Below are 12955 nucleotides of genomic sequence, written 5' to 3' on the forward strand. Positions count from 1 at the left end.
AGCGCTTCGGCGTGTTCGCCCGATAGTAAACCGAGGCTAGCACGATTCTGCGCGGCTGCGAGAGGATCTGGGCTCGGGTGTTCGCCCGAGAGCTGCTCCAGACCAACTCCGCTCTCGGGTGGTTTCGTCGCGATCTTTATAGCCCGAACGCGGACCTCGTGTGCTCGTTCGCGAATCTTCGGCACACGGCGATTGGTCCGCGCCCGGGCTGGATTCGCGGATTGGCACGCGGCTGGTCCTAGCCGGTGATTGGTGCGGGCCAAGGTACAAACTCGCTCGCAACGAGACACATACGTCTCGTTGCACATTATTTTAAGATTTGAATATTTTTTTTTTATTTTATAACAGTTTTGTTATGATAATTGAATTTTATATCATTTTTATTTCCTTCATGTAACTTGTACAGTTCATTTTTTTTAATTTTATTGTCTATTCGTATTCTTTCTTAAGATTATAAATATGAAACAAATAAATAATATGATACAAATATATGTAAAATAAAAATAGATTAAGATTAAAATAAATACGTTTGTAAATTCAATTTTCCCTCTTGTCGTTTATTCCGATTTTTCCTGATATTTACTTTCAGAACAAGGTTACCCCGTTCTTATTGCGACGGACCTGCCCTCTATAACGAAGGCTGATCGAAGCGAAAGTTTGGCACGAATATGGCGTGGCAGACTTTCTACTGGAATACATATGGTAATGCGGCGGCAGATAGATGGCACTTCCCAGTCAAATTTTAGTGGCAGATTCATAGCATTTTGCTTACTGGGTGTATCCCGACGTGGCATAATACTTTAATATTTTTTCCACTTTTCTATCTCTGTACTTTCTCTGGCTTCGAGAATATATTGAGGTTCCCGAATGGGCATGCCTCTTGTATGTCTGCTGTCGACTATTTCCGGCAGCATACAATCGATATAAAAGCGCGTCAATTTTGGCTCCATTTTATGTTGCCAAATTTCGTCGTCTCTGTCAACTTTAATGGACTTTATACCTTTCCTCGTCCATATACAGAAGAGGCAGTACTTTCTGGCAGTGATATGTAATTGCCCTTGTACTTGGTAGAAGTACGCGTGGCTTTTATTCATAACATTTTCCGCAGTTTGTGGGCACTTTATCTCCACAATGCCGTCGTCATCGATTACACCATCTGGCGATGCTCCCAAATAGGGAATCGATGCATCGATAAAAAGACCACATGGTCTAATTTCGATGTTTTCCTTTCTGGACAATTCTTCGCGAGCTATGTCTTCATTCTGCTTTCCATACGCTACAGCAGAAACGTCTAGCAGGCGTGGATATAGCAATGTCCGCACTAATTTCGAACATAGCGTTGTCTTCCTTCTTTGGCACACGGCGCGGAAGTTGGACACTGTCAAAAGTTTAGTTCTGTACGCCATCCACTTTCTGTTCTTGGCCTGTCCAATAGTTTCTTGTTCAATCGTCTCTCTATCTTTCTGCCAATCGCTTAGCATTTCCATATGCTTTTCCTTTTGCAGATTAAACATGCATTCGTCCATATCTGCCTTGTGGGCATTTGGTCCGTAATCGGAATCTTGTGTTGCGCCGAACTGCTTTCTTGTGTTTCTCGTCGTCCTGTTTTGTTGAGCTTGTTGCTCGAGTTGTCGTTTCTTTTTGTGCCGTTCTTCCATCTGTGTTAAAAGTAGAGGCGGCTTCTTTTCCATGGACCGTTGTAGACGAGATAATACTTCTTGCGTATTGTACTGGATCACAGCAGCAGCACATCTTGCCGCGTAAGATCCTCTTTGGCCGAAATTTAATCTTTTTCCAGCAATATATTTTGCAACAATATTATTGAAACTCTCCACTGTGTTGTTGTTGCTTCGATAGAGGATGCTTTCTCCGTGCGCTGACAGTGACCGGATGATATCTTGGATGTTCTGGTAAACTCCAAGGTTCAACAATTCTGGAACAATATCCTGCTCATCCTTCTTCACGGTTCCATCGCAGAAGTATCCTATTTTACTACAGTGTTTGTGCTCTCCAAACACGTGGCTGGGCATATTCATTATATCGTCGCCTAAATTTTTTATTTTTTGTACCATCGGCAGATTCTCTTCGAATCTATACTCCGCAGCTTTCATCATCCCCGAGCGCATCCGCCGAATATTATTTTCTACGGCTTGCCTGTAGTGACCGGGCGGAGCCTTTTTCGCAACATCTTTCATTTTGTTGCAAAAGTTGCGCAACAAATGATTTGTGCATTCAATTTTCTTCACGCGGATCATCCATGTTTTATATGGATCACAGTCGAGAATTTTCTTGTAGACACTGCTGTCGCCGTCAGCAATTAATGTCGAATAAATCAATCCACGTTTTTCCACGCTGGTATTGTAACCTTCTGCGATGGCGTCACTCTCCATTCTGGTGGACGGCTGGTTTCTGCCCCAGTTTTTGAAGCATGCGTGTTGCCGCGGCTCTTCTTCCTTTTTCGCCGCGTTCAAACAAATGGAGCACGTTTTGTTTCGTACTCCAATGAATAGAACTTCCCTCGTGTGATAGCCTACTATCACGCCGACACCAGACATTGAATTGTACTTTCCTGTACGGTAGGACCGCTTCATCCAACTTCCGTCAGCCACGACGGGAATGTGTGGAATTCCACATGCTAACACGTCGCCTCTTTTAACGGTTAGTCTTTTCTCTTCTTCAGCCGCTGCTACCATTTCCGCTTCCGCAGTACGGATTAATTTCTCCACGATGTCGTCATGGCATTTGCTATATCTGTTCGTTGACATACCGGGGACATGAATGGCAGTGATGAATCCTTCCATTTGTGCGTAGCCGCCTCCGTTGAGAATTGTTCCTGCCACTGCATTCCGATTGATATCCATGACCTGAGGATCATCAGGTTGACTATGCATATCGGCTTTATAATCGCACATCATGCATTTCATGGTCAGGGTGGTCTCCAACCCCGTTCTCTTCATACGTATTATGTTCAAATGTTCCATCGAACAATCTAATGTTTCGGAATGTTCGCTTATGCGCTTCATTTCTTGAAAAATATGACGAATGTCCACAATGCTGAGAGATCCGTCCGGAAGACACATTCCTTCCTGTGGGTCGACCGTCGTTTCTCTTTCCACGACGAGCTGGTGGGCCTGCACCTCCTCTTCATCCTTGAGAATTTCTTTGATGGTTTTTTCACGTGTAGCTATTTTTTTGTCATTTCTTGACTATGCCCTGCGTCAGAAGAGGTATTCCGTAATATTTCCTTTTCTTGTCCACTTGACGACGGCGTTACATTTTCCATCGTGGATGGCTCGACCGTTGTTTGCTTTTCTTCGACAAGTTGCACATTTTCTGCTGCCCCTGCCTCTTCATATATTTGGAGACGGCTTGACGTATTCTCCATGGCAAGCTTCGCTATCCGCTTCATTCTGCAAACAGAATACAAAAAAAATTGTTTCTACGGTTTTTTCTGTCATGTTTAGAGTCACGTTGAGATCATACGTTGTTGTCGCCGCGGAGTCCTTGTTCGTGCTAATTACTAGTAAATATCCACAGTATGAATCCCTAAGTGCGTCTTTCCTAGGATCATGTGATCGATCCTAATCCAATCACGTAAGACCACGTCTGCCGTTTGACGACTATTTAAGGGCCCTTCCCTGGCGGAGAGAGCCTCTTCTGCATACGTTCCACGCTCCGTCGCTCCGTGCTTTCTTCTCGTTAAAGTTTCTTGCCGCGTCTTTTTCCGCGTCGCGATTTCCGTCGCGATCCGACGGCAGAAACCGCGCAACTTAGAAGATATCAAGTGAGTGCATTAAAGAGAAGCTGGGGAAGAGCAAGTGGACCAAATCCACCCATCGAGGCCGGATACGCCCGACTTTTCGCGACCATCCCTCCGACAGGCAGGACGAAGATCCCGTACTTTTCCGCGGACCAAGGAGGAGGTCTACGATTACACTCCGTCTTTCATTATGTCGCTTCTCGATGAGCTTACCAGCGACGCCGTAATACTAAATGAGTAGATTTTAACTATTTCTAATCCATCACAAAATATAGTGAGGCCAACTACGCCCATTTCAGCTTCATCCTTCTTTTTTCGTTCTTTATAGCAGTCTAGAAAAAAATTCGGTGTCACCTAGAGGATAGAATAGTTAAAATTTCAACGACATTGAAAATTTGACTTCAGTTCGTGTTTCACGGTTTCGAACCACCGTGTATCGTTTGAAACGCAGTCGAATTTCGTCGACTTTCGCGCTCGTGCTCTTGAAGAATTTGCGGCGAGCTCAGTCGAGCTTGGTCGCGACCACGGCGCACAGTGGATTAGGACGAGAAATTCGTAAATTTGTATTGCTTCCTAAATGACCATCAACATTAAAGTCAGACATTTTAAAGATAGCACTTTTCATAAAAAAAATTGCTTCTCTTTTTTGAGATCCCCTGACGAATCCACTCTTTTGTGTTAAAAGTGAACACCAACAACAAATGCTATTGTTCACATTATGTTCAAAAATTACTATGTATTCAACGACGTAAAGTATTTGGCAAAATTTTTCAAGCATTTTTCAAGCAATTATTCCATTTTTCAATTTTGCAAGCTTTCTAACAAATTGGAACGGTTTAAGCAAGTTTTCCTTACGTAATTGTGCAAGAATCATTTCCCTCCTCGTCCCACCACAGAAATGATTAATGTTCAAAGCCGTCAATCTCACTGCGCGACGCGTCTTTGCTCAAATGTCTTCCAAGCAGAGTTGGGCATTACTTTGATAAAAAATTATTTAAATATCGATTCGAATAAAAGATACTTTATCTTTATTCGTTATTCGAATATTGCGATTAAAAATTGCGATTGCTAGGAATTATAAGAGCAACTAAAAAGACACTTTCAAAAATTGTTCATTTTCAAGCCTGTAATGAAAATTTAAAATATGCATTTTGTGTGCTGAAAATTCCATCGAAATCGATTAATAGAGACACGAGCTACAAATAGTTAAAGTGGCGAAAATTGCAGTTTTTAACGACTGTTGGTCAGTTTGTGTTTAAAATCCAGAATTTTAACATCTTTCGATGCGTGCCGTTTTTATCAGTGTCAACCGATTTGGATGAAACTTTCAGTATGTGTATAGCATACATCTACAAAACGCATATTTTAAATTTTCATTACAGGCTTGAAAAAGAACAATTTTTGAAAGTGCCTTTTTTATTTGCTCTTATAATTCTCAGCAATTGCAATTTTTCCAAAACTTTTTTTACACGTCATTCGGAAAACCAATTCTTCTAATTTATCAAGAAAGTCAAGTGGTTTGGTCTAATTTGAAAAGAGTTATACTGTTTTAAAGGGCGTACGAACACTTTCGTGAGCCAGAGTATACGTTACTTGCTCACCGCTTCACTGAGGAGTAGAAAAGTTGGGGACCTAAGCTGTATACACGTTGCGGCGTGCGATCACGGATGCATAGGTATACGCAGGGTCCATGTAGTAGTAGCTGTTAATGTTTTCAGTTTTGATTAACCAGACGTATGTGCCACACGGCTCAACGCCAGTTCGCACGTTACAAAGGCAGTCAACCTCGCTCGCTTCACACCAACTCACAGAACACGGTGATGCAATGATAAAACGCTTTAAACAAAAGGCAAAAGGAAATACAGTATACCTCGCAATAAACTGCGATACGCAAAACACGTCCATGCACGACGAGATCACACCAAGAAGAGAGGGGGGGGGGGCGAGAGACAGGCGCAAAACCCCACGCTACCCAGTCAAACAGACCTGCTTATGCACGCGTGCCATCTATCGCACCACTCGCGTATCTCCTCCCCACTCTTACTGTAATGCTCGTGTGTGGAAGGCGGACCAGTTAACTGTTTGCTTTAACAGTAGCGGTAGATTTTCACGAATATCTCGAAAACTATTCATTTGCGCCAAAAATGAAACGTACATTTCGTGTTCAGCATGTCAAACCTAATAGAATGACGTTGGTCATCTATCGAAAGGAGGGTCGGGTGGGGGGGGGGGGGAGGTGTCCCAATTTTTGCCGATAAAAATTGTAATCTTATTGAAGATAGTCCAAACGATGTATTTCGATTCGTTTTCATCAGGATAAGCTCTACAACTTATTCGTATTAATAACATTATCCGTATTCAAAATATAAAACTTTAAATTGTCGATAATACTCGGTTCTTCATCTGTTTACATTGTAGGCTGTTGGTCGGTCGCTGGTCTTTGACGTTCCGAGCTCGAAGAGTCACGAAGTATCGGTGTGAAACAACTACAAATCCAATTGCAAAACTTCTTTATTTTTAATTATTTTTTAACGGAACTTGCACCGACTAATTCGTGGCATTCTTCTGATTAAAATGACACTAAACACGGTACAAATTGGACTGTATCTAGTACTTTTTATTCGTAGATTTATCCGAATGCTTCGAATAAATCTTCGGATAAATCTTCGGATAACTTTGGCCAGCTCGACGAGTAAACGGCGACGAGATCCGACGACACCCGAGGAGCGCCGAACGTCGAAGACCCAGCGACTGACAAACGGCATACAATGTAAGCAGATGATGAATCGCGCACGAATGAAAGTTTGAACTTTTAGATTTTTCAATGTACCTTCATGAAATTGTGACGAGTGAATTGATGGGATTTTCCTGATGAAAATGAGTTCAAATTCGAGTGTGACCGAACAATTTTCATTGATACGTAATGTTACGATAAAAATTACGATCTCATTGAAGATAGTCCAAATGATGTCGTGTTTGGACTCATTTTCGTCGGAATAAGCTCGACAACTTATTTGTATTAACAATATTATTCTGATTAAAAATTGTGAGAGGTTACATTCGTTTGCTGCGTTACAGGTCGCTTTTCAAATGTAGCGCGTTTTTATAGACGAATCGTCGATGTCGGGTATTATCGGGTGTTGTCGGCTCTCGCCGCCGTCTTTGTTCTCGCGAACCGTTTTTCTCTGTTCTTAAATGATGTGTCTTGCAGATCTCTCTGCGTTCTTCGTTCTTGACTTTGGCGTCGTTATCGTTTCGACATATTTTTGTGAAAGGATCAAAATGTAAAAACACATTGAGTATATTCAGTTATTATGGTGCTAATCAACAGTAGTGATTATGCAGGTTATATTTTATGTTGAAATAAATTTCTCTATTCGGTCTGTTTGCGACCATCACCGATGTCCACGCATTTCTTTTTGAACATAACCCAACAATTTGGTTATGGGCCCATGCACACGTGGCTTCGAGTGAGGTTAGAAATTATAAATTCTGGGGCCGTGGAATATAAGGTATGAAACGTGAAAGGCTTCTTGAAAATAAGTGAAATTGAAATGGAGGAACATACAGTATCGTTCCCTAGTTTTCCGAAACTAAATTCGAACAACTATAATAGTTGGAAGGTGGACATGAAAGTGCTGCTGATCGATCGAGGATCATGGGAATTCATAACGGGAGTCACAGAGCCACCAGAGGACGACGCGCCGGGTCGAGAAAAGCGCGACTATCAAAGAAGGAAAGATAAAGCATACACAACGATATATCAAGGTATAGAAAGACAATTTCAAAATCTAATTGCAAATACTCTAGATGGCAGAGAAGCTTGGGAGAATTTAAAAACTAATTTTGAACCAACATCACGCGCAAGCTTAGCTGGTCTTGTAGATGAGCTTTATGATCTCAAATTCAATCAAGATGAAGAGACGATAGGAATATTTTCTCGAAGAGTGAATGAGAAAATGTAATGAATCCAAGAAGCAGGGTTTGAAATTCCAGAAATACTCACATGTTTTCAATTAATAAGAAAATTACCTATCGAATATGATAATCTAGTACAAACTATTTACAGACTAGATGATAAAGTTTTTACTTTCAAAGAAATAGAAAAGCAGCTGATTACTGAAGAAGGAAGAATAAAACAAAAGAGGAAAGATGAAGGCCTGGACACCGTGATAAATGCCTATCAGACTGGAACAGGGAAAGAAATGAAAAACTTCAGGAGAGAGAACAAAAATCCAAATACACGTTTTGGAAATAATGGAAATATAACAACTAAAGTAAGAAATATTCCACAATCCTATGAGAGTAAAAGAAATCAACAATGCAGGTACTGTAAAAAGCCTGGACATTTGATGGAGGACTGCTATACACTTGTAACGAGTCCGTTTCCCGGCGGATCTCGTACAACGGTTCCTCGCGGCCGGATTTGGCTCGCCGTGCCAAGGTTCGCGGCGGGATAACGCGAGGGTTACGGCAGGATACGGGCGGTCGGGAACGAGAGATTAACGGCACGAGTCTCTCAAGTGTTCGTCACCGTCCCGGCTTCGCATCTCGGTGGTCGGCGGTCGCGATTCGCGTCTCGCGCGCGTGTCGTATCACGGCGGGGTCATGGCCGTACGCAGCGGCGTATTCTGGACTCGCGGGTCGCGCGGAAATTTCGGCACACTCGCGGTTACAATTTCCGCGGGTAAAATATACTCTCGCGAGTCGTAGCTTACGTGCGGCTTCTCGGCGTCGCGAAGGACGATTCCGGTCGTGATCGGGCGGTCGGTATCGGCGGCTAGAGAAAGTACGTCTTATCGCTATGACGGCGGAGAACCGAAGAGAGCGTTTTCCGGCTCGTCTCTCTCGTCTTGCCAGGCGAGGGGGTGCGGTGCGGTACGGATCGCGGCCGACTTTTCCGGCGTCGTCCTGTATCCGGCGCGACGGTATTTCATCATGGCGGGTTCCGGTTCCCACCAAGATCGGTACGGTGGTGCGGGGATCGCAGGGGCGCTCGCGGGTGCTGGCGGATCTCGGTATCCGTCGGCCGTGTTCGGCTCGGAACAGGCCTGGCGCAGCCAGGTCTGTTACATAATAAATAATTTAATCACAAATAGATAAATAACAATGATGATGATAACAATTGTAATAACAAAAATAACAATAAAAATAACAACAACAATAACAATAATACACTAATCTTAATGATACGTGCACACAACCTCGCAAACAGAAAAAGCAGTCACAATTATTACAGTAATTTAACTCTACGCAAAAATACTAATAATTTTTTTTCGCGTGCAGGTGGAAAACGTTCTCTCGTTCCGTTACGAGTCCGTTTGGTCTTCGCCGCAAGGTTATCGTTAGCGTAGTACGCTGGAGTCGGCGCCTCCTCTTTTCTCGTATTCTGGAAAATAATAATAATTTTAATAATAATAACAATAATAATAATGCTCTAAAAATAATAACAATATAAATGATAAAAGTGATACGAGATTTTGCAGTACAAACTATGGTTTCTTATTGGCTGATAAGAAACACATCTGTTCTACTTTTTCCGACAATAGTGATGTTCTTCTTTCTTTAGGTTTTCCATATTTAATTGCAAATGCATGCAATGATTCGATTGCTTCTTCGATCGATTCGATTGATGGCATCTTTGATAACTAATTAAAAAAGAAGTTGTTACATTTAGGCGTTAAAACGTATTGTTCATTGAGATAATTTCTACTTCGTTAAATAATTGCTTATTAACATTTTTTTACCTGTAAAGTATGAGCGAAACATGGAATTCGCTGCCATGTAGGGCTTAATCGTACAGCCTTCACGATGTTCGCAGCATTGTCTGTCACAAAATACGTTTGAAATTTAGCGTTGTCCAAATTCCACTCTGCCAGCGTGTTCTTCAGAAAAGAATTAAGTGTTTGCTGGTGTGCGCTTCGGTGACGTTAGATATTTTTAACGTAAAATTTTGGATGTTGAAGGTTCCATCCAAATAATGCACCGTAACGGACAGGTAATTTTCATTCGATCTCGAAGTCCACCCATCCGTCGTGAAAGCAAAGGATTCCGTCTAAAAAAATTACAAAGATTAGTTACAGATTTAAAAAAAAAGCATATTTCACTATTATCATTCAAACAAAATATTTTTACTTACATTTTCCATATCTTTTTCTAGTTGCGTCTCCAACCTTTTCTTTTCATTTTCGTACATTGCGGGTACGATGTTTTCTGAGAAAGTTGTACGACTTGGCAAATTGTACCGCGGCTCTAGTACTTTCACAACTTTCCTGAATCCGCTATCATTTACTACGCAGAATGGCTGACAATCGGAGCTCATCATCTCGGCAATAGCTGTCGTAATTTCTTTCGCCCTTGGAGAATTACTTTGCAGCATTACTATTTGTTCCTTGACTTGTTCCTGATCGTCAAGTCTTTCATCTCTGTCCGTAAAATATGCATCACTATGCTGGCATTCCACGTGCCGTTTCAGTGATGTCGTACTTGATCTTTTGCATTTGAATATCTTCTTGCAAAGATTGCAAAGGCACTCCTCTTTACCAGTTTTGGTAAACCATTTCCAAACGGTACTTCTGCGAATATTGTCCACTTCCACCGAAGGAGAATTCTCATTACACGCAACGACTGCACCTATCTCTACGTTGCCTACTTCCATTGTGTTCAGTTTGCTGGTTGTGAACTGTCGACCGTACCGGACCGATGTTCGCGAGCGAATGAATGATCGAATACATTCGGCTGACCAATTCTCATTCTCGTCAGTCGATTGTTTAACAAACGACGACCGCCCTCGGAACCGATCTCCGCGTGTTTCTCTGCGGCTCTCTGAGGACGGTCGCCGCCGCGTCTACAGTGTATGCTGGCGGTTCGTCGGCGTGCTCTTTGCACAGGCCGCTACACTGGTACTCGCACCAAAGGTCAAAAGACTGAATTCTGGTAAGCTGAGAAAAACTGTTTGACAGAATCTGAGCTAACTAACCTGAGAATAGATTGTCTTAGACTTTTATATTTTTCGATAATGAATAACTCGAGGGCTCGATGGGGAGGGAAGAGCAAACCGCATACGCGTGCAGGTAGATCAAATACTCAGAGCGGGTGACCTAAGTGGGCGCGTGCAGGCGAGCCGGTCATAAACCTTAGCTCGCTGATGAGAGCCCTACTGTCCCATTGTACGGAAGTACACTTTTTAGAAGAAATGGTCGAGATAACGAACCAAAAAGGCAGTAAACCATTTTCACACTACGCAATTATAAACATGGAGATAGCGCAGGTTGTTTAGCGAGAAACGTGCGGCCGCTTCTCGTTATACATTATGCAGTCAGTCTCATAATTGATGGCAGACACTTTAAATCAGAATAACTTTTTTTATAAATCGACCAAACGACTTCAGCTTCTAGACAGCTACTAGATGACATGTAATGAAAACTCAGGAAAAATTGCGTTATATAATTGCGTTAATTGTCGAGCTAGGAAGTAGATTTAACTTTGCTGCCACTACGAATTATTTGGTAGTTAGCATGATTTTGGACCATCGTATAAAAGATCGACTGTTATCCACGGAGAAGAGCCAACAATTGCAAATTGAAAAAAGATTTCGAGATGAAAATCGGTAAACTTTTTACAAACATTAAAATATTAACTAAACAGAAAGTATGACGAGTGTTGAACGTAGACATCAGATCCTTTTAAAAGGGCCTATCCGATTTATGGTCAAAACTGCCCTTAGAGGTTTTTCAATGATTAATGAACAATTCAAAAGCTGACTAAGAAAAACCCCTCTGAGTAAAATTTCAACCCCCTATCTTGCCCATGAGGTTAGTTACAGGGTAAAATTAGATTTCGCGCTTCTCCGCGTATTTTCCGCACTCTGATGCTCCCTAAAATTCTGAAAAAATGTCACATATTTTGGATTCTAAGGCTGACTTTTGATAATTTTTTCAGACTTTTTTGTTACAAACTGTGGTCGTAAAAAAATGAAAAACCTCCAAAAAATCGGAAAAATGCAGATTTCTCAAAAATGTGAAAACATGCTATTCTACTGTTTAGTTCCTTGTTAAAGTACTATAACAGGCAGTGTCGTCAATTTTTTTTAGATTTTTTGTTGTGGGACATCATCGTCAAAAAACAATAAAAACCGAATTTTTTCGCCGTTTCTGCTATTAGGAGGAAAGTTACACTTGTTGGTTTTATCGCAGGTATATATTAAGTCATTTTAAACATTATTACATTGAAACAAGTAAGTGTTTGACCTAAAAAATGTTTTAAGAGAAAAAATGGATTGTATTTTGTGCGGTATATACCCGAATGTTCGTAACGTTTACAACATCGCCGGTTGGCACAGCGGTTAGGGCGTCGGACTACGGAGCGGATACGCTGGTGTTCGAATCCCGTCGGTGGGAAAGTTTTTTTTCCATACGTCATCTTTATTTTTTCAATTTCTTATATGGTTTTTTCATGTGATTTTAATTATATTGTTTTGTAGTATCGCAGTTATTCATGCTAACCTTGCCAGGCGTAGGTTTATAGTTTAGGGTAGTTTTAGTGCTTTACCTGAGCACGTATTTTTAGGGACCGAGCGTGGGGCCTGAAAGGGTCATAAAAGTGAGAGCGTTTGGGACATTTGGCGAAAGTCGAGGGTGTTCGGGAAAGGTCGGTAGGGGCGGGAGGACTCATCAAAAAATGCCCAGAGTTGTAGAGTTGACGTCGAAGCGAGCGGAGCGTGTCGTAGCGAGCGGAAGTTGTAACCGTTTTAGTTTATTATTTTAACGCGTGTAACATTAGTTCGAATAAATTATTTTAGTTCCCAACCGATTCAGAATTTAATCCTACAGTTTTAATGTTTTAAAAATATTGAGGTAACATTTTTAACTAACTTTTATTTATATCACTCCGATTTTACTTCGAATTTAATGATACTATTTTCTTGGATTAGGCAATAAATTAATATTTATATTATTGTGTTCGTCCACGATTTCTGCCAGATATGAAATTGCTTGTGAAAATTGGTAAGATTCCGTGAAAAGAATTTTTAAATCTACTTCTGTCATTTCCGGAAAATCAAGAGTATCTACCGAGGATACTGTTTGAAATGGAGTCTTTTTGCAGTTCCAATTGTTTCCAATTTTTGGAAAGGTTTTGTTGTCTACTTGTTTGTGTAGGAGCTGGTACTTTTGACCTAGTATACTATGAATTGCC

This window comes from Halictus rubicundus, unplaced genomic scaffold (genome assembly GCF_050948215.1).
Source record: "Halictus rubicundus isolate RS-2024b unplaced genomic scaffold, iyHalRubi1_principal scaffold0207, whole genome shotgun sequence".
Classification (NCBI taxonomy): domain Eukaryota; kingdom Metazoa; phylum Arthropoda; class Insecta; order Hymenoptera; family Halictidae; genus Halictus; species Halictus rubicundus.